Below are 23,896 nucleotides of genomic sequence, written 5' to 3' on the forward strand. Positions count from 1 at the left end.
AGAGCATCTAGATGCAAGCTGTTTACATATGTTCACCTTTTTCTTGGCTCATTTACATAAAAAAAAGATTTTAAAATAAAAAATCCAAAGTACCCATTTAAATAGATTTATTGAAGCTATAAGGAAGGTCTAATCCCAGTCAATCAAATGTTTGCTCTATATCATTTGACAAGAGAAAACTCAGGTGCTCTTACTAAATATTTAAAGCAACGAATAATTCAGGTTTTTTTCCTTCACTGATAACCATGGTATTTGTAATCTCCTGGAAACTGCATATTGTCTGCCATACTGTAGAACTCATTAGATAATATGTGAATGAACGGACATTTATAAAATCATTCCATGTGCTAACCAGGGTTGTGTCAAATCTCCCGACAAGAAGTCTTATATGTTTCAGTTCCCTTTCTTAAGTTTCAACTCATACATTCATTTACTCACCAAGACATATTACCCACCTCTAAGCTCTTATCACATGAGGCACATACCATTTCCATAATACTTATACTTGCTGATATATTTGTTTGTATACCTATGTCTTCCACTTAAGTGTCAGCATTTAAAGGACAAGAACCAGGTCTTGACACTTTGCCTGGAGGATAGGGAAAGGATGAGCCAGAAGACTTGCCTATGGTCACATAGTTAAAAAGTGGGCAAGCTAAGATTTGAACTGAGGACTTCTCACTCCAAACTGTTTTCTTTCTGTTTTATCAAACTACAGAGAAAATGGGAATAGAGGTAGAGTGTGGGAAGAGAATTAAAGGAATTAAAACAAAACAAAAAGTTTTAGATGCAAAGCAAGGCAAGATGCAATCAGCAGGTGCTACTGACACTGAGAAACAGAAAAGTAAAACTGAAGAAACTGATAAGGACAATTAACAGGCACCTCAGAAATAGTTTCTAGAAAGTGAATTCATTCAATATTTATGGAAAATCAGTGATGACCATTTCAGCCATTCTAAGTGAATTTCTTGCAGAGATGAACTGTGTCTTTTGTCCATTTCTGTATCTCTAATTTATAAGTTGTTGGAAGAATGAATGAGAGTACATTCCTGGGCTCACTGGAAGGGGTCTCAGTTCTATACTGCAACTTCAACAGGTAAGCCAGGTGATATAAATCCTACAGGGTGACAAACCTAGGGTGAAAGTCATTCAGTCGTGTCTGACTCTTTGCAACCCCATGGACTACACAGTCCATGGAATTCTCTAGGCCAGAATACTGGAGTGAATAGCTTCCTTTCGCCAGGGGATCTTCCCAACCCAGGGATCAAACCCAGGTCTCCCACATTGCAGGAGGGTTCTTTATGAGCTGAGCCACAAGGGAAGCCCAAGAATATTGGAATGGGTAGCCTATCCCCTCTCCAGTGGATCTTTCTGACCCAGGAATCGAACTGGGGTCTCCTGCATTGCAGGCAGATTCTTTACTAACTGAGCTATAAGGGAAGCCTATAATAATAAACAAATTTGTCAGACTGGAACATTAACCCAAACAAAACAGACAAGAGATTCTGAGGCATATTTATTCTAATTGTGATGTCCCAAGTACAAAAAACTGGACACGTTTATCAGGATCATGCCATCTCATTGTAATGACATCTTGGATAGGCTCTTTGTAAGGGAGATACAATAATATTGCTCTTGTTAGGAGACACAACAGTAGAGTTATTAGAAAAAAAGATCCCCGAGTCACACTCTCTGGGTTTTTAGTTCAGCTCTACCATTTCCTACTTGTATGATTTTGGTATCCTCATCTATAAAGACAAATCAGCAATGGTGCTCCAGTTTTTAGTAGACTAAATGTGAGCCATGCAAAGTGGTTAGAACAGTATCCAGCACAATATATCTGTATATCTGCTTAATAAGTGTTTGCTGTAATTCTATTGTTGCTGTCATCACTGTTATTTTAAAATGGTATATTAACATAATTTCTTAAAGAATCATGAGCCTCTTTGGAATAACATGATATTTTAAAAATTACTGAAAGTAATAAAATTATCTATATTTGGATGAATTTATTACATTTGGAAACTTTTATTAGCTCAAAGTTAATGAGGAAAAGCCAGACAAATATAGATGGTGGTGACTAATAATGCAATGATAGCAATAACAGTTTTCCCTCTAAACTATAACTGTAGTGATTTTATATATGGGTATGTCTGCTATATCCTTAGATATACCAATAATTAAGTCTTCTTAATCATAGAAAGTGGCTGCCAGTTTGTAGACAATATAACTTGAACATCTTACATTTGTAAAGAAGACCTGCAAATCATTCACAAAAGATTGCAAATTTAGCAAATGAGCTCAGGCAGGGTAAACAATAGTTATAGTCTAAATCAGATTGGCTTTTTTCCCCAAAAGCCAACTCTGTATAGAAAGCCAGACATGAGCTGCAGCAGTCAAGTGGAAACCTGAAATTCCTATAGGTTTCTCTTAGGTTTCTCTCTTTTTTTTTTTTGGTGTCCTAGTGTTCAGATCTTCTTGCAAGATCCCACTGGGGAAATTGATACTTGATAAGAAAATAGGAGCTACATACAGGCAACAAAAATACTAGATTCCCCCTCCCAGACTGCCAGTGTCTATCAGTCTTATTTTTGTTGGGCCATCTGCCCTGACACTAAGCCAGTTTTTATTTCACTGTAAAGGATTCAGGATACACCTTTTAAAATCATACTGTGGATGGGATAGTTTGGTTGCGATCAGTCACAATCACTAACAAAACAGTTCCCCATCATTGGCCCGGCCATCTGTGCTCCTAGTTCTCTCCACTCGTGGGCTTGGTTGAACAGATTTTGAACTGGCCAAGGTCACTGCACAAACAGCCTCCACAGATGGGGACAGTGTGAAAAACCTAATTGCAGCTGTGGACAAACACAAACAAGGACACACATGGGTGACAACACCCCTGTCTAGACTTAACGGCGGCTCAGTGTTACAGAATACAAATAACAAGGACACAGTTTCAAGGTAACTATCTCTCAGGGCTGGTTCAATTATTAAGGAACGCGACTGTTATGTGGTTTAAATTTCTCCACATTGACATTTAAATATCAACCTGAAAATGCCACTGGAAAAGTGGTACTTCCTATCATATATACATTTTCTAAAATTTCTCGAGAAAATAATGCCTTTCTTCAACAAAAAGATATGGCTTGAAATCAGTACAGCTCTATGACCCATGTGAAAGTCTCAAATCTGGCCCCCACGTATCAGAGAAGACAATGAGTTAGTAAAAGAAATGCAAAAAAAAAAATTAAAAAATTAAAAAAAATAAAAGAAATGCAATATACTCTTTCTGCATATTTATTTCAGCCTGTATCACGATTTCCTTTTCCCACTTCCTTTTTAAAACAAACCACTTTATTAGAAATGTTATTCATTTGTTGTTTTGACAATATGTAACTTGGTACTTGTACCTTCCATTCCACACTTCTGAGAAACTCAGCAAAGCAGAATCACCCACTGAAATTGGTATCCTAGATTTTCCTTTTGAAATACATAAGGCCCCAGAGAATTGGATTCCCAATGTCTTTTCCAGATACTCAACATGTCTGGTCACTGAGGTTTAAAGCCAAACTGGGTGTGCATTACTTTTTTGAAAAGTTGTTAAATTTAAAATAAGTTATCAAGTCAGTGCTATTTCAAAAGACTGTTGATAAAAAAGAACATTTAACTGTAACCATACTGAACAGACAGTTGATTACAGAAAGACATGTCAGTGCACATATGGCAGCCGGGTAAATTATGCACATCTGGATTACTTTTGGCAAGAAACATAGCTAAGTGTCTAAAGCCAAGTTTAGCAATCTGTCACTAACAATATGTACATTTATTTTAAAATGTCAAAAGCTCAAAGTCATATTTTCTATTTCTTCATAAACTTTCCAGCTCTTCATAAGACAGCAAACAGGTGACAAAATACACTGCCCCAACTGCCAAAGTCTGTATAAATAAGGGGTAATTTTGAACTTCTCATCACATATACAAGAGGACTCAAATTCTGAAGCAAACTCATGTTTTGAGGGATATACTAAAATCCAAAGCTCAAGTAAGAGTGTTAATGTTTTACTTTCGAAGCTGGTTGAAAAATGCTTTCATATAAAAATATGGCTGGTCCCTACTTGGAGTGGTAAACAATGTCACGATCTGGGTAAAGCAAATGGAAAACGTCTGATGGTGTCTACTTATAAAAAGGAAGAGACCAATGACTCTGTGATCATCTCAGATTAAATTTTCCTTTTTCCTACTGCCAATTACTGACATCATTTAAACCCTAAAGAAATGTTTTCCTACTTTCAGTCCCCTTGATTAAAAGAAAAGCCAAGAGACATGAAGGTGGCTCAAACTAGCAGTAACAAGAAACTTTACAAGTGAAATGTGTATCAGGCAGGTGGGAATGCAGCAGTACCGGTAAGCACAGCACTGCTATGCCGCTTGCTAGTTCTCTGAACATTCCAGGCTTCTTAACAGCCTCAGCAGGAATGCCAAGATATATCGGGGAGACTGGGTGGGGCCTCATCATCCCAGGTGTTGCCTTCCAGTCTCATTTGTGCTGGCAGCAGAGAAAAACCAGAGTGGAACTATTTTATTCATGGGATGATAGCAGGAATATTCACACACCATTGTCAGCCGCTTCTCTAGCTCACTAGGTTGGCAATTTTACTGTTGATTAGCATTTTTACTGTATGCCAGATCTGCATCATTAGGTTCTTAAATGGTTTGGGGGAAAAATCTTCTGTCTCTAAATAATACAGCTTGGTATGCAAACTCTAGGCCCACTGCTGACAACCTGAGCCTGATCTACACAGTGAGGAGGATGGTGCCTGTCTCTCACCGTGTGGTGGTGAGGATTCACTGCCTAACCCTTAATAAATATTCAAAATGTTAGCTAAGATCATTATTACTCTTCTCCTCCTCCTGAAGGTGATGGACTAGGAATAATACAGCTCATAAACCACAAATTGCTAATAGAAAATGCTGTAAACTCAAGATAAAGCTTAAAAACAACTGAGAAGAGAGGAGAAGAATAAAAAAGGATTCAAATAAGAAAAGACATTTTGTGAACTTTTTAATTTGTACCTGCTTTTCTGCTTTTGTAAAGTTTGATGCAGAAGAGTATTAAAATTTAGTGAGTTCAAATATCTTTCTTCAAACTGATGGATAAAAGACAAATTGCTATGTTGTTAAGAAAAGCACAAGTAAGTTTTCAGAGCTGTCAGTTTTCACCAATTCAAAGGGATTTTAATTAAATGATATTAGAGGTTCAGAGTAAATCCATTGCTTTCTTAATTTTGATCTTCTCTATTTGACTGCACAGCTTTATTTTAAAAGTATACCTGGTACAATAATGCTGAACTAAAAGTTATGTATAATTAGATAAAAGGTAAAAAGAATTTTTATTTTATATTGTCTCTCCACTTACTGAAGTTCTATGCAGAGTACATCATGAAAATGCTGGGACGGATGAATCACAAGCTGAAATCAAGATTGCCGGGAGAAATATCAACAATCTCAGATATGAAGATGATACCACTCTAATGGCAGAAAGTGAAGAGGAACTAAAGAGCCTCTTGATGAAAGTGAAAGAAGAGAGTGAAACACCTGGCTTAAAACTCAACATTCAAAAAACTAGGATCATGGCATCCAGTCCCATCACGTCAGGACAAATGAATGGGGAAAAAGTGGAAATAGTGACAGATTTTATTTTCTTGGGCTCCAAAATCACTGCAGATGGTAACTGCAGCCATGAAATTAAAAGATGCTTGTTCCTGGGATGGAAAGCTATGACAAACTTTGATAGCATATTAAAAAGCAGAGACATCACTTTGCCGACAGAGACCTAGATAGTCAAAGCTATGATTTTTTCCAGTAGTCATGTATGGATGTGACAGTTGGACCATAAAGAAGGCTGAGCATCGAAGAATTGATGCTTTCAAATTGTGGCATTGGAGAAGGCTCTGGAGAGTCCCTTGGACAGCAAGATCAAACCAGTCAATCCTAAAGGAAATCAAAACCCTGAATGTTGGAAGGCCTGATGCTGAAGCTCCAATAATTTGGCCACCTGATGCAAAGAGCTGACTCCCTGGAAAAGACCCTGATGCTGGGAAAGACTGAGGGCAGGGGGAGAAGGGGGTGACAGAGGCTGAGAAGGTTGGATGGCATCACCAACTCAATGGACAGGAGTTTGAGCAAACTCCAGGGGACAGTAAAGGACAGGGAAGTCTGGCGTGCTGCAGTTCATGGGGTTGCAAAAAGAGTAGGACAGGACTCAGCATCTGAGCAACAACAACAAAAAGCATTTTCAATAAGTCCATATTCACCAGCCAATGTCTCAATGACAGCAACCTTCACAAAGGAAGCATGTCTTTTTAGTCTCTTAGTCCTTTACATCTCCAGGGGCTTTATGTCTCTGTGGGATACAAAAGGTCTAAATATACATATTATTAGGTGGATCTGATAGGTGGAATCCTAAGTACCAAAAGATTCTAAGCTCCAGTAAGTTGAAGAAAAACACGTTCAGAAAAACTGAAAAGCAGCCCCGACAGAATGAAACTCAGCACTGAATACGGAAGAGCAAGAAAAGTTATGGGTTACCATCCTACCATACTGCTTTTAAATCAGTTAAAGTCTCCTGAACCCAGATTAAGAGAATTTCTTATTTAGATGGTAAAAGCCAATGTTCACCATCTCTGCCAAGTTAGGGAGAATACAAGGGTTTCTCTCAACCTTAAGATACTGCTAGTGTCCCTTGTCAAACAAGGAACTTGAAGAGACTGACACGTTCTCCCTCAAGTAGACAGAAAGCTTTCTCATATGGAATTACATGAGATTTTGACTAATACTATTTTTTTCTTGATTCTTCTATACTGTGCATTTAAGATTTTAGTCATAAAACAGCCCAAACGAGAAAACAAATAGAAATCAGAGCAAGATAGTTTGGGTTAATAATATATATTTCCTTATAAATAAACTATATTTATGAAGAACTTAAAAGTCATAATTATATTTAACCTTGGTTGGGAAGATCCTATGGAGAAGGAAATGGCAACCCACTCCAGTACTCTTGCCTGGAAAATCCCATGGACCGAGGAACGTGGTAGGCTACAGTCCATGGGGTCGCAAACAGTCAGACACGACTGAGAGACTTCACTTTCACTTTCTAAATTATAAACTTAATGTCAGGCTAAAATGTAGTAAAATGAAGTTTATGGACTATGAAAGAATAGTCTCAAGATCTGGAATCAAGCAGCCTGGGTTTCTACACTGATTTTATAGTTTGTCTTTCAATATATTAGTTTTCTGATATCTATCCATAATAAATTACATATCTGCATAAGAGTATATGTATGGGTTGTGTATTATTTACACACACACACCCCACAGGCTGGTATGAGGATTAAACAAATAACTTACATAGTTACTGACCAATCAGTTCAAGTCAGTCGCTCAGTCATGTCCACCTCTTTGTGACCCCATGAATTGCAGCACGCCAGGCCTCCCTGTCCATCACCAACTCCCAGAGTTTACTCAAACTCATGTCCATCGAGTGGTGATGCCACCCACCCATCTCATCCTCTGTTGTCCCCTTCTCCTCCTGCCCCCAGTCTCTCCCACCATCAGTGTCTTTTCCAATGAGTCAACGCTTAGCATGAGGTGGCCAAAGTATTGGAGTTTTGGCTTCAGATCAGTCCTTCTAATGAACACCCAGGGCTGATCTCCTTCAGAATGGACTGGTTGGATCTCCTTGCAGTCCAAGGGACTCTCAAGAGTCTTCTCTAACACCACAGTTCAAAAGCATCAATTCTTCGGTGCTCAGCTTTCTTCACAGTCCAACTCTCACATCCATACATGACTACAAGATAAAACACAGCTTTAACTATCTAGATCTCTGTTGGCAAAGTGATGTCTCTCTTTTTAATATGCTATCTTAAAGTGAACATTGCTCAGTCGTGTCCCACTCTTTGTCACGCTATGGACTATACAGTCCATGGAATTCCCTAGGCCAGAATACTGGAGTGGGTAGCCTTTCCCTCTTCCAGGGAATCTTTCCAACCCCAGGATCAAACCCAAGTCTCCCACACTGCAGGCAGGTTCTTTTCCACCTGAGCCACAAGGGAAGCCCGAGAATACTGTAGTGGGCAGCCTATTCCTTCTCCAGATTTTCCTTGCCCAGGAATTGAAACAGGGATCTCCTGCACTGCAGGCAGATTCTTTACCAACTGAGTTATCAGGGAATACACTGTCCAGTTCTGTCATAGCTTTCCATCCAAGGAGCAAGTACCTTTTAATTTCATGGCTGAAGTAATCATCTGCAGTGATTTTGGAGCCCAAGAAAAGAAAATCCGTCACTGCTTCCACTTTTTCCCATCTATTTGCCATGAAGTAATAGGGTCGGATACCATGATCTTAGTTTTTTGAATGTTGAGTTTTAGTCAGCTTTTTCACTCTCCTCTTGCACCTTGATCAAGAGGCTTTTTAATTCCTCTTCACTTTCTGCCATTAGAGTGGTATCATCTGCATATCTGAAATTTCCTTTAATACATATAATTGATATATATCAAAACTAAAGCCTTTGTGGTAAACTCTGAAACAGTGACAAAGAACACATGTAAACTATCTTAGAGAAGGTGATCCTCACCATAGAATTAAACCACAATTTAAAAAAGAATCTTATAAAAATCATGTTCCCTAGGTCTACGCATTCCATTTTTAGTCGACAACTTTGTTAAAAGGTGCTAAGTTCTAATGGATCTTAGAGATATTGATACATAGCAGCAACACACAAAAGATGAAACTGAGTGAACTCATAATATTCATAGTGTTAATTGGGTTAAGAGTGGTCTTTTGTAACAGAGAAGGCAATGGCACCCCACTCCAGTACTCTTGACCTGGAAAATCCCATGGATGGAGGAGCCTGGTAGGCTGCAGTCCATGGGGTAGCTAAAAGTCGGACATGACTGAGCAACTTCACTTTGACTTTTCACTTTCATGCATTGGAGAAGGAAATAGCAACCCACTCCAGTGTTCTCGTCCCTGGAGAATCCCAGGGACGGGGGAGCCTGGTGGGCTGCCGTCGATGGGGTCGCACAGAGTTGGACACGACTGAAGTGATTTAGCAGCAGCAGGTCTTTTGTAAATCCTCCAGACTGTGCATAAAATATCTGTGGAGGCAGACATCACTGTTATTCCTTAAAAGGGTTCCTCTGCTCTTGAACAAGTCATCCACTGGACTACTAGCCAACCATTCAGTCAGTTCAGTACTTAGTCATGTCCAGCTCTTTGTGACCCCAAGGGCTGCAGCACACCAAATCCTGGAGGTTGCTCCAAGTCTTGTCCATTGAGTGGGTGATGCCATCCAATCATCTCATCCTCTGCCATCATTCTCCTCCTGCCTTCAATCTTTCCCAGCATCAGGGTGTTTTTCTAATGAGTCAGTGCTTCACATCAAGTGGCCAAATTATTAGAGCTTCAGCATCAATCCTTCCAATGAATATTCAGGACTGATTTCCTTTAGGATTGACTGGTTGGATCTCCTTGCAGTCCAAGGGACTCATAAGAGTCTTCTCCAACACCACAGTTCAAAAGCATCAATTATTTGGCACTCAGCTTTCTTTATAGTCCAACTTTCACATCCATACCTGACTACTGGAACAACCATAAATTTGACAAGATGGACCTTTGTTGGTAAAGTAATGTCTCCGCTTTTTAATATGCTGTCTAGGGTGTCATAGCGCTTCTTCCAAGGAGCAAGCATTTTTTAATTTCATCGCTGCAGTCACCATCTGCAGTGATTTGGGAGCCTAAGAAAATTAAGTCTCTCATTGTTTCCGCATCTATTTGCCATGAATTGATGGACCAGATGCCATGATCTTAGTTTTTTGAATACTGAGTTTTAAGCGAACTTTTTCACTCTCTTCTTTCACTTTCATCAAGAGGCTCTTTAGTTTCTCTTCACTTTCTGCCATAAGGGTGGTGTCACCTGCCTATCTGAGGTTATTGATATTTCTCCCAGCAATCTTGATTCCAGCTTGTGCTTCATCCAGGCCCGCATTTCACATGATGTACTCTACATATGTTAAATAATCAAGGTGACAATATACAGCCTTGACGTACTTCTTTCCCAATTTGGAACCAGTCCATTGTTTCATGTCCAGTTCTAACTGTTGCTTCTTGACTTGCATACAGATTTCTCAAAAAACGTGGTAGGAATATCTTGAAAATAACACAGAAAACTTGAAAGAAGCGACATAAAATGCCAAAATAGAAATTCATCCTGTTGGACAGTTCATCAACCTTTTCAAGGGTTAGTCCCGGAAGACAGACTGGAGTGGTGACCGTCCACTCCACGGAAGCATTCCTTAGAAAAATGAACTCAGAAACTGAGTAAACGTAATGAATTCACAACAGAGATACCTGCCCTCTAAACAACAAAGCATAAAATATTTAATAGGTATGAAGGAATTTGTTCCGTATCCGACATCACTGGGGAAAACTCACTGTTTCGAGGGAAAAAATGTCTGAACATTTTCATTAAATGTTCCAGTAATGTCTCGGGTCTGTAAAAAACAACTGATAAGACAGTGAGCCATGATAATGGATAAATAGCTTCAGACTTTTTCCCAACATTCTGTTTTAAAGCATAAACCTCAATCCAGGTGTGCTGTCTTTTGTTACCTGGGAACGATAGGAGGTTTTTACCCCAAAGTTAGCAGCAGCAGCAGCAAGGTGGGAGAGGGCTGAGAAGAGGGGTCAATCCTGACCTTAGATTTTTAACTGCATTTCAAAGGACATTTTACATTTGTGCCCATTTTGGCATATTCTGGAATCTAAGAGACCATCCCTTTCAAAACATATATTAATAAAGCATTATAAGAAAAACAAGATGACAGTGTCTTCTTGAATTATGCTAATTTGATTACAATGAATCTCAATAAGCTCTGAATTAATTCTTTAAAACAACAGAATTTGTAGTATTTAAAGGGACTGACTGCCCACATAAGATTCCCTTGAATTTAATTTTATTTGTCCATTATGTATGATGCCATCTTAATGTTAATATGTCAAAAAAAAGGAAAAGGCGAACACAGTGAGTTTTTCCTAATGACCAAATTGTTGAGTTTTTCTCTTGATGCTGAATCCAATTTTCTCCTAAGCATCAGATGTATCACAATTAATGAAAATTACTCAGAAAAGCTTTTGCTTTGAATATAATATAGTGCTACTCCACAGTGTGACGTGACTAACAGTAAAGATCAAAATACTTAAGAAGCCAGACAGTAATATGGTTCCACTCACTGTATGTATTAATAATTCACTGTCCAATGTAAGTAAAGGAACAACTTGAAATCATAAACATGGAAACCTTCAAGTCACCAAATGACATACACTTGAAGCTCAGTGACTCTCCTTCTGAATGAGTTTTATTTAAACTTTTATTTAGATGTATATAAGAAGATATACTAGGCCTCCATAGTTTTAAAAGCACTCAGTTCAGTTTAGTTGCTCAGTCATGTCCAACTCTTTAACGACCCCATGAACCGCAGCACGCCAGGCCTCCCTGTCCATCACCAACTCCTGGAGTTTCCCAAACTCATGTCCATTGAGTCATCTAACCATCTCATCCTCTGTTGTCCCCTTCTCCTGCCCTCAATCTTTCCCAGCATCAGGGTCTTTTCTAATGAGTCAGCTCTTCGCATCAGGTGGCCAAAGTATTGGAGTTTCAGCTTCAACATCAGTCCTTCCAATGAACACCCAGGACTGATCTCTTTTAGAATGGTCTGGTTGTTCCTCCTTGCAGTACAAGGGACTCTCAAGAGTCTTCACCAACACCACAGTTCAAAAGCATCAATTCTTCGGCACTCAGCTTTCTTTATAGTCCAACTCTCACATCCACACATGACTACTGGAAAAACCATAGCCTTGGCAAGATGGACCTTTGTTGACAAAGTAATGTCTCTGCTTTTTAATAGCACTGGCCCACTGCAAATATTCAGCCCTTTTCCTATCACTTCCTGAAAAGATGAAATAAGACCGAAGTTCCCTCCAAAATTACTGACCTTCCTAACACTAAGTTACAATGACTATTTTCATAAAGAAAGACTGATGCACATTTTCTAAATTACACAAGTAGAATGAGCATCATTTCCAACTACCAAAAATGCTTTAGTGAATATATTATATCATAAAGAAAAATTATTACATATAAGCTAACTCACTATCAGAGTGAACCCAACACCATGAAAATCAGTGTAACCATTTAAAATTTTTATTATGATTAAGTGCTACTGTAAAGTATCACTAAACTAAAGTGACAAAGGAGTGATATTATTTTTAAGTGGATTGCTAGCAATCCCTTATTTAATGCAAAGAATTCAGTGTTTTAGATTTCATTAAAATATCAAATTTAGTACTTAGAAAGGAAATGATATTTAAAATTGAATAGCAAGTAATATTTCAAAAATTTTTAATCTTAAATTATACTTTATATAAACATGTAAAATGATCAGGAAAAAGTCAGATGCTGGAATATTCAAGTAAGGATTAATGCTTATATTTTAGAATTATTTTTAGTTCCTGAAAATAAGTTGGCTTTTTGTCATCTCATCACTTCACTATGATTTCATTGAATAATTATGCATTGAAGTTCTTTACTCAAAGCATCCATTGTTGAACAGAACCAAAACCATCCAACCCAATAACCACAGAATAAAGAACTGAAAGAAAATGAATATAACCATGAATCTTAAAAGAGAACCAAGCAACAGGCAAATAGGTCCCACATTAAGTGCTAATGCAGGATTCCTCCTCCTGAAAATTATTCTTTTCAGGCAAACCTACAAAATAACTTGCAAACCTACATAATATCAACACTTTCTGAAACTCATTTCGAATAACCCCTCCTTTTATTTTTTAAATGTAATAAAATTAAGAAATGTTGATGAGGGAAGAAACAAATGTAAAAAAATCCCCCTTTCTAGATGTTCTTTCTAAATGAAGTAGGTAGACAGACAGATAATCTGTAGGAAATTGGGCAAAGGGTATAGGATAGTGATCTGAAATGTGTAAAATTCAAAATAAAATGGATTTTAAAATGTCTGTTTATTTAATCCTTTAAGAAACAACGTTCTCTGAGCATTTTCTATGAACAAGGTCCTGTATTAGTTCCTTGAATAACAAAGTATTTCTAGGAAGGTGTCATTATTTTCAATAAAACAAGATCAAGAAATTCTACACTTGAGACAGGTTTAGGTACTCTCTACAACTAGAATATTCCTGAAGATGTAAAGCATTTAGATATTTCACCAAAGCGAGGTGGAGAGTTGAGGAGAGATGTGAAAGTCGTCATTGCCAAGCAGAGAACTCACTCGGTGCTGCTGGGTGCATAGGGCACCGGACTTAGTTACTTACTTAAGCTTTTCATTTTTATGTGCGATTCTTCAAATTTGCCTTGGAAGGTGGACAATTTCAGCCTTTCAATGATTTTTTTAAGTAGGCATTTAGATAGGACTATAAAATCATTTTTGCTTGAATCATGTCCTTACCAACCCCAATTAAAAAAAGAGGCCTGAAGTTTTATACTTTTTTTCCTTAACATCACTTGAAATAATCATGGAAACATGTTAAAACCAAGTACTTAAACATTAATTTCAAATAAATATTCATGTTCAAAATTCATAAAATAGAAATATCAAAGAGGGAGTGAAAAGAGAATCCTGAGAAGTTTATTCACTAGAGCAAATTCGGCTCAGTGCTACAGAAGCACCATATCCTTTAAATGTCACAAAGGCGCAAAGGAGATGAAACAAATATCACTGGCTGGAAGACGATGGAGACCTGAATGTTTTCCATTTTCAAGACTGTAAGCTGCTTAGTCTGTTTGAACTGCCATGACAAAACACCGCAGTGACTTGGTGACTTAAACAACAGGAATTTATTTCTCACAGTTCTGGAGGCTAGAAAAGTCCAAAAATCAAGGTACCACTGTGGTTAGTTTCTGGTGAAGGCTTTCTTCCTGGCTTCCAAATGGCTACCTTCTTGCTGTACCCTTGCAGGGGTGTAAGGAGTGGCGAGGTCTCTCTTCCTCTTCCTCAAAGGCCACCTATTCCACTGGATTAGGAGACCTCACCCTTATGACCTCCTTTAAAATTAATTACCTCCTAAAATAAAGTCACACTATGGGTTAGGGCTTCAGCATATGTATTTTGAGGGGACATAATTCAGTGCATAGCTTAAAGAAGATTCACATCCTATGTCATTCATGAAAGTGTACTATTATATAAAGTTTATGTGTGTTTGGTTATTGGTTCTTTTGTGATTTCTACCGAGCCTTAGTTTGAAAATTTTAAACTAAATTTAAAAAGCAATTAAAAGTATTTAGTCTATTTGAAAGAATTGCTTCTTGTGTATTCCACTAATGAGTCAGAATGGGATTGTATAACAAACATATTCAACTTAAGAAAGAACTGAAACAGTCCCTGACAACCACTCCCTTGATGCATTTATTATGTTCTACAGAAGGAAGACGTGGGTCCCCCTCAACCAGTCCTAACTTTTCAGGGCTTCTCATGGTGTGAGCATCTCCACCCCAATGTGTGCTTCTAATCTTAAAGTTGAATATTTCTTATTCAACTTGACTCTTGAATGCCAATCAACTACTGCATTTTGTGTATAATGGAAGAAACAGGAAAATGCTCCACTATTGGGTACAAAACTATTGCATTTAAATCCTAAAACACTTTCAAAGGCAATGTTCAGGCTTAATGATTTTTCCTTATGGGCTGACTTGAGAAATTACCACAAGATGATAAGCAATAATGCTAAGCTGTATCTATTTGAAACTCACAAATACATACACATGTATGTATGATAGACATGCATATTGGAAAGGAAAAACAGTCTGATAAAAAGTTTTGCATCATTATAAAAAGAAAATCATCTCTTTTCACTGCAGTGGCTGCTCTAAGTTGAATTTATTCTGTCTGCCCTTGATACACTAAAGATACATCAACTACTCAACTACTCTCAGCTGAGACAGGAAGAGGGCACCCCACCCTTATACCGATGATGCTGTTTTTCTCCTATTGGTCTCAGAGACTACATGGCTCTTGTATCTTTAAAGTGCAGAGAAGGGAGCCGAGGCTTCAGTCGCTGCCTAGTTCTTCCTTCTGAAGCCCATTATTTAGAGAGGAAAAAATATCATATGCAAATCTCATCAAACCTTTTCATTAAATAGGATCTTAAAGAAACAGAAGTTGCTGAAGAATTGTACATGTTAAAAAGATCCAGATTGCAAGGAATTCTGCCATTTTATTTTCGACTTTGGGTGAGTGGCTACCTTTCTTAAAAACATGGGAAAACTTTAAGACATTGATGAAGACCTATATACCTCCATATCTGAGGGTGAAAATACCTAAGGGAAACATAAAGGAGATTATGTAAGCAAATGGGCTATGTCTAGAAGTTAGAAATTCACACAGTGCATTTCTTTTCCCCAGTAGTTATATCTGACAACGGGCCTTGATTTATCGGGGAAGAAATAACCATGCTGTCTTTCTACTGTCAAGGGAACAAATCAAAGTACTACAGTTCATGAGCAATGCCTTCTAATTTAAAAAGAGGAAGAAAGGACAGAGCAAGGTTCACGAGTTCTGCTGGGTGTCTGCATAGCAAACCCATAGTGCCACTGTGGCCACTTTAATAACTGAGACTCATGGAACAAGAGAGAAGCCCTAAGCAATAGGGAGAGTCATTGGTACACTTCAATTTTAAATGCTTTTCTTAAATAGTCCATACTATGAGGACTGAGTACTCTGCTCATTCGACTAACTTACAGTAGGGGTGGTTGTGCAAGAATTAAATGTGCTTTGGATGGATACTGACAATGAAATGAATTTGGATATATTTACATGTGACACATATTGCTACTTCCAGTCAAAAGCTTTTCATGAGACAGTATCTTGGGAAACTATCATTTCTCCTTATTTAGAAGCTTTTAAAAATGCATTCATTCCATTAATAGGTATATGGTAAACACTGGATATTCGGGTGGCCAAATTTACAGCTCATAAGCTTCCTGAAGTAAATCATTGATTAGAATGTTAACAATCATGTAGAACTATGAGTTCTTCAAAACAGTTAACAGTTATTTGAACTGTTTAATAGGGGAGCTTTTTGTTTGTTTTTCTGTTTTAAAGGGCAACAATACTTCAGACAAGGCTTATCATTCTAATCAGTCATTCATTGTTACAACACGTGGTGTGTTTAATGGAATAAGGTGGGCGTTGTGGGAATTAATCATACAGACAACAAGAGGATTGAGTGATCAATGTGGGGTAGTAATCCCCACACTGCTAGTGTTTATCCTGTAACCAAGGTGCTATGGGAACCAAGAGGCTAAGCCTCTAGTTTTTGGGAAGAGTTACAGCTCCTCCTGGGAATCAGGAAGCCTTTCAGGAGGACCACTGGAAATGGGCCAGGCCAGGAGTGAAGGGCACTGGAGACTTTGGAATGCTCTTGCACCTCAGTGACTGAGCCTGGCACTCTCAGTTTATGTGACCAAACCCACAAGTGTTCTCTGAGGCCTCTAAGGACATCATAATGCTCAGAATGGGAGCTGATTCTCAAGCCACAGATGGCTGCTGATACAAAGGCTGGGTGGGGTAAGACTATTCTTGGGCTCATCTAATCTTAGAGATCTGGACACTCCCACAGGGGTGGAGGAATAGGATAGTTTTGGGGCCACTGCAGTGGTGTTGACTTTCTTTGGAAAAGATCCAGAGGCTGTAACTTAAAGTGATCTATTTAAATTTACCTTTTTTCCTTTTTTTTTTTTTTTTGAGGGAAAAAGTGCAGGAGAAAGAACAAGCTTTGTGTCCACCCTTCCATCTCACCACCATGCTCACTCCCATCATTTTTGCAGGAACTCTGCATGCACAGAGTTGGGGGGAGCCCTGACACTGTCATTTCCCCTCCAGAGCTAGATGTGCCTGTGGCATTCCTGCGCTGTAAGCTGATGGGGGAGGACTGAGTGCTCTCTGGAGGACAAAGTGGTAATGCTCAGAAATTTTGCAAACACATGAAGACAACATTGCCTACCTGCCAAGGGTGTGGCACCATGTTCTGGCTAAGAGGACTGCAACTGATTTCACTCATCCAGGCAAATTTTTAGGGTGTAAAGGGAGTTGAAAAACATCATCTTGGAAGCTGCTAAAGGGATAAACATGATTTGAAAATGATTGGGTGGGAGAGGTCATATTTATGAATCCTTAGTGAGGCAGTTTTATGGTTCAGATATTATTGCTTTGGCTAATGTCTGAGTGTATGTATACACAGATTTTAATAAAAAACAACCATGAAATTTGAGAAACCATTTCATTGAAATATAGAACAAATACATCTCAGATACTACACTCTGGGAAAGGCTGAATTCATTCACTTTGGGTGAAATGACACTACACTTCTACCTCGTCTACTAACTACAGAATATGGAAACAGCAAAGAATAATGGACTGTCTTAACCCCTGATCTTCAGAGTGCTCAGTAAACTATCAGGGATTAAAATAAATCACAGAATAATCTTTGATTTTACTTAATAATATGTAACTAGTCTCACAGTTCAATTTACCATATCTATTGTTACATTAGTTTACTTCTACTGATCTCATTTCTTTTTCCTTTGGTATAGTTTAGATCAATGCTATTTAAAGTATAATCTGAAAATCAGACCAGGCCACAGATGTAATAAGTACAGAAACAGAGAATAAGAACTGAGAAGATGTTTGACAGCATTTGACATAGCTGTGATTTCCAAATATGTGATCAGTGGTCTCATCTCACAGAACATATAGATAAAGAGTATTGGTCAGTGTTGGGTTGGGGATGAGGTGGTGGGAATAAGTCCTTTATCACAAAGAACTTGATTAGCATTGGTATAAAATATCTGGCATCTGCATATAAAACATTTTAAAATTTGCTTCAGCTACTCACGTGTAAATCACAGCAAAAGTTATTAGACCAACATTTTCTAAGTTGCACTCTTAAATACAGACATCTTTGGCCTTTCTAACATTTTCTACTGCTATTTTCTCTGAAAGATTTTCACTAGGCAGGCTTATAAATTTAACACCCTGAGTACTCACCCTTTATAGTACTTAACTCTGAGTAGCTTCGGGCTCTGGGTATCACACGTAGACTTTATCATCTGGACACTTCAGACTAATCTAGGTCAGGTCTGATGTATACTTAGACGTATTATCACTTCGGAATTTATAGGCTTTAAACAAAATCTCCTCTATGACTCTTTAGTCCTAAAATTCTGTAAATGCAAATAGCCTCACCCTACTTATAAGGGCTTTAGAGAGATGTTTCATAACCTGAGACAAGCCTTCCTTCAAGACGTACAAGAAATGAAGGGGTTAGTAAATAAGTGTAATTCATGCATATGTGTTTTGCAGTGGCTTAAATGTGCTTTCATCAAATGTAAATCTTATCAGTCTTTCAGGTAAAGAGATTTCTTGAAGTGATGATTGTTCACCTTGACTGCAGTGTATTTTATGACCTCCCCAGACAGGATGGGGAATCCATGAATAGTACTGCTACCCACCTATCCTAACACTTCATGAACCATGCATGTCAACTGGTCATAAAAATTTACACTAGCCCACAAAAGCAGGAATAAGAAGAAATCAAAATGAATTAAGCAAAAGTAAGGCCTAATGATAAGTACTATGAATTGGGCCTTCATTTTTCTTTGATTTTGGTTCTCACAAAGATGAGAATCAAGTTCGTATAGGCAGGTGACTTAATGATTTGAAAAGAGGACAAAACATGAAGATATAAAGGAGAGACAAGAAATTTACAAATGCAAAGTCTAAATGCAAAAAATTTACAAATGCAAACTCTAAAACCAGTTGTAGAGCCAAATAATTTTTATAGTTTTACTGACCTTTTTCAAATTTTCCTCAAGTGTGGATGAATATATTATTTTTGTTTTAAAATTGAGTAGGCAGAAGAAAGTTGTCTGAGGGTAACCTAGATGGTACTACTCACAACTTGAGGCTATAGCTCATAGTTTTCAAACAAAACCATGATATTTCAAAACTTTAGGAGTCTGTAGTCCCAGATCTCCTTAAGAGCAAAAACCAAAACCGTGTTATGGTTGGAGTCCTTGATTTCTCTACTTTCAGGAAGCAGCACCTCTGGTTTGGACAGCTACAAGGAATGGCAGAGATACTAAGACACAACTGCATTTACCACAAATATTCCAGTCTGCTAAAATTTAAACATGTGACTCGTTTCTGTTGGCATTTACCATGTTTACAAAGCCAACAATGGAGGAAGCCAGAAATGCTGTTACCACACCTACAGCTGTCAGGAACAACACTAAATGGCTCCAAATGTTAATAAGTATAATCGTAATACTGTATTTTGTGTATTAGCTGATTGACTGTACAGCTACAGAAACGTGATGCATCCTGGACACCAGCGATTAAAATGTTCATGTTAATGTGGCAGATATGTTGCCAACTAACACAGCTCTTTCCAAAAGCATGTGGAAAGATAATAAAGAATGAGACTAGGCCAACAGAGCAAAACACAAAAAGACCAAGGGAAGAAAAAACAACTCATTCTAAAAGTGAGGAATTATCAGAAGGATATGAGTAAATTAAGGCAAAAAGAATGGGAAGGCAGCAGCACTGACTGAAGAGGTCTTACAGGATTGTCAAAACTGGGGTAGGTACACATGTGATGAAAATGACAAAAAGTGCAAAGAACTGTAAAAGAGGAACCTGTAGGACTATGTCAAGTAAAAACAAAGAAATGTGTACAAGTAGAACTCGGAAAGAAAATAATAAAAAATAAACTATTTTGGCCACTTAAAAGTTAAGTTTCTCCCTGTCTTGGACCCATTACTCAGTAAAATGATTTTCTCAGCCTGTTCAGAGGTAGAGTAACTTTCTTGAAACCACTGAGGCAAAAATCATCCCCAATGAGATAAAAATGAGAATCTTAATTGCTTGATGTTCAAGGACAGCAGTGCACCAATCTCACTGAATTTTACACTTCTCAGTAGACAGGTTGAAGCTTTCTGAGGGCAAGTATGATTAGTCATTTACACAGGACCCAAATGGAGTCCTCTTCATATTATCGGTGCCTTATGATGGTTTGTTTAATCAAATCATTCTTAATCTCTTTTCCAATCAGCCTTGAAAATCAAATAGTTTATTAAGGCAGGCGGGGGGGGGGGGGGGGGGCGGGGAGTCCAAATATTTACGAAGCTGGTTTTATAGCAGCAAATTCAGGATCGGACTAATGACATAAAAACTAAGCAGCAGCAAAATATTGGCTGGGAACAGAGTAGATCCTAAGAGTGGTTTTGTCAGACAAATGCAATCTCACTAAGCAGTAGTGACTCCACATGAATGATGACTTGAAACCAGTGTTCAAATCTCAAAAAGCAGGTATGTAATTTGGTAAACCGAAGCAATGCTATTCAGGGTCATAAAAGATCAATAGCCATTCTTCTAGCTTCAGCCCCAGAATCCCTGCAGGAAGCTGGCTCAGTCCACTACAGCCCATAGTCGTTTTTGCCAGAACTGAAAGCCCCATTAATGTGGCAAATAATTACAACATACCCTTCTGGCATCTATTAACTTTTCTTTAATCATGTTTTTTGTCTCTTCAATTAGACTGTAAGTCAATTAAGAGCAGAGAACTTCTGACATTTCTTCTGTGGCCATCACACCTAACTATGCAAGTATGATTAAATATTAGATAATAAATTTAGGTAATTTACCATATTAGTAGGTTACTATTAATAGGGAAAAATCATATAAGTCTCCCAATAATTATTTTAAAAGCATTTGATAAATTTCTATGTCCACTCATCATAAAATATATTTCACAATAGAAAAGGACAGCTTTTATAAGAATGTTCTTCATCTTCTACTGGATTAAAGTCATTTTTCTAAATAAATACATAAATAAATAAAATAAATAGCCTGTAGCAAACATTATAGTTAAAGAAGAAATGTTTCAAAGCCACTCCTTTATAAGTCAGAAGGAGAGGAGAACACTTGCTGTCACCAATTCTATTCAAAATTGTCCTGAAGCCCCAAGTCGGTGCAGGTAGATAAGAAAAGGGAATAGAAATAACACAGAGATAGGAAGAAACAAACTGTTATTTGCTGATGAAATTAATGCACACAGAAAAATCACAGAATATATAGATAAATCATAAAGATGAAAGTCTAGCAAGTTTGCTGGCTACAAAAATATATAAATGTAAATTTCTTGTATTTAACAGCAACAATCAGAAAATGTCAAATTATGCACAAAGACTGGCAAAATATAAAAAGCAAGATAATTCCACATATTGACAGGGATATGAACAAAAGGTATTTTTATCTACTCTGGAAAACGTCTTGGTAGTACCTAATAAGGTTGAATATGCAGGTACTTCAAAATCCTTACATTCTTTAGGTATATACTATTATGAAATGTTTGTATGTATAGATCAGAAACACTGAGAAATGTTCACACAGTTTTTTTTCAATATCCGAACAATGTAAACAACAATGGAAAATATCCATCAAGAGTAGAGTGGATAAACAGTGATATACTCATATGATAGAATATTATATAGCAATGAAAAGGAATGAATAATAGCCACAGTGATAAACATGGATGCATCGCAAAAAATGTAATCGCGAACCAGCAGAGAATCACAGAACATGTTTCACAGTATGAGTTCTTAACCTACATAAAGGTCAAAATAGGCACAGCACTATGTAATACAGAGGTGATAGAAGCAAGGGAATAGGCAACACAAAAGTCAAGACAGTGATTGTTTCTGGATGGGGAGGTAGTGGGACATGCAAATAAAGGGCACAGAGATGAATAAGGTGTTATTCTATAATGTGGATGCAGGGATACTAGCATTGGTTACACTATTCTTTAAACCACAAGCATGGTCCTACATGTTTTTCACATTTTTAATATAGTATTTCACAATAAGTGAAGGAAGGAAAAAAGAAGAAAGAATGGGAGGAAGGACAGAAGGAAGGATAAAGAGTGGAAAAAAGGAGGAAACAGGAGGCCAATTAGAAAATCCTTAAAATGATGAGATAAAAATAAGTGTGCCATGGTACCCTCCCTGCATGAGCTATAAGGCTGCAAGACATCTTTGTAACACAACTGCAAGGAGCTATAACAAGATGGGACATTTAGACTCTCTTTACTAAAACTGATGAGTCATTTGTCATAATGCAGATGGTTTATGGCTGAAAGGCAAAATTGAAAACATTTGGGTTTTTTTCTTATTTGAAAAACAAGTTTCACTAAATTAAATTTCCTCTAAAATTTTTAAGTACTAGGTTGGAAATCAAAGGAATCCACTTTCACATTTTTTCAATTATTTATAATAAAACAAGGAAATGTATCAGACCACAGAAAATTTTTCTTCCACACTTAAATCTGGAAGATACTACTTTCTCTGTGTGACCATTTACCATAAATAGATTTAAATCCAGATTGTGCTGTTGAGAGGTGAAAAAGCCAGTTAAAGTGTCAACACTCCCAACACCAGCCAAATAACCTTTTGGCAATGGCTAATACAAATGTTTTCATAACTTATGTTTTTTAAGGTCACTATTCAAATTCCATACTTCTACATCTCTGTTTTAGAGACTGTCTTAAGCTTTAGAGGGCTAAAGACTGTTCCTCAAACATCAGTTTAGTAGAGAAATTTTAACTTTGGAAATCTCCTAGAAGGCTAGAGAACTCTGCTCACATCCACACCCACGGTGAGAGAAGGTGGAACAATGGGAGGATGAGGAAAGCTGAGATCCAGAGACTGTCTGCAGAGCATCTGTTCTAGCAGCCCAGTCGTGGGCCTTCTCCTGGACCAGTAAAACTCCATCTGGTGCAGGAAGATAACTGTTCCCCAGGTGGTGTGTCCACCTGTCAACTGACAGTTGGGCGTGTGCCATTGAGAAGGGCAGACACAATTTGGCACAGGCTTTTGGAGCATTTCTTACAACTTAATGGCTAAGCTAGACTTGAGATAAAGAGATGAGGGAACAGAAAAAAGGAAATGTGATGGGCACTGCTGGACCCAAGCATCAGCTAGGGAATCTGGGTCACGCCTAGAACAGGCGTCTGATGGGGTATGCCATGCGGGGCGGAGCGTCACAGGGAACAGTGCCAGCCTCTGCCTTTCTGGGCTTGCCAGCCCTTGGCAGGGATACTGGAAAACGAGACATCCTAAGTCAGACACATTTCCGCACATTCCTCTCCCTCCCCTGCCTCCAGCTACTTACGTGTGGCTAATGGACACAGTAGAGAAACTTTTTTTTTTTTTAAGTGGCAGTAGAATATGGAATCTATGCATGTATATCCCAGAACTTTTAGGGCTAAAACTGATATGAGAGTCATCTCCTTGTGACGCTTCATGCTACATACTTATTCCAAGTGATGCCCAAAACCTATTTGGAATTCTTTTGGTATTTATCTTTAGAAGTCTTTGCATATTCTTGTGAATACCATTAGCAATGAAGATGTTTAGTTCTAAAGAGTAAATTTTTCCTAGACTATGTGAGCAGGTGCTCAACACATACATACTGAATAAAAGAACAAATTGGTCGATGCAACACACATTCATAGAACTTAGACAAATTCGTGATTACATAGGTGACCAAGAAGAAATTTTTTTTTTTTTTAAAGCAAAACACATATAAAGGTTTTCTTGGATGGCTTATTTGCCAGAAGGCAGAAGACCAATTCAATGGAGTTGGCACTGATGAAATAACAGAGCCTCTTATGGTAATCCTGGATGTAGAGAGTATCAACCTCTTTGTCTCTGCATTACTCCTTACAGGGAAGGTCATTAAGGCACCAGGCC

General features: G+C 37.9%; 1 protein-coding gene across 2 annotated transcripts in view; it reads right to left on the minus strand.

The window, feature by feature from the left end:
- Window positions 1-23,896, minus strand: part of ARL15 (ARF like GTPase 15) — a 470,719-nt gene that overhangs the window by 181,936 nt on the left and 264,887 nt on the right. The gene's annotated exons all lie outside the window — the stretch shown is intronic.

Source organism: Bos grunniens, chromosome 20 (assembly GCF_055505025.1).
Source record: "Bos grunniens cultivar Pamir isolate PY7600 chromosome 20, Bosgru_T2T1.0, whole genome shotgun sequence".
Taxonomy (NCBI): domain Eukaryota; kingdom Metazoa; phylum Chordata; class Mammalia; order Artiodactyla; family Bovidae; genus Bos; species Bos grunniens.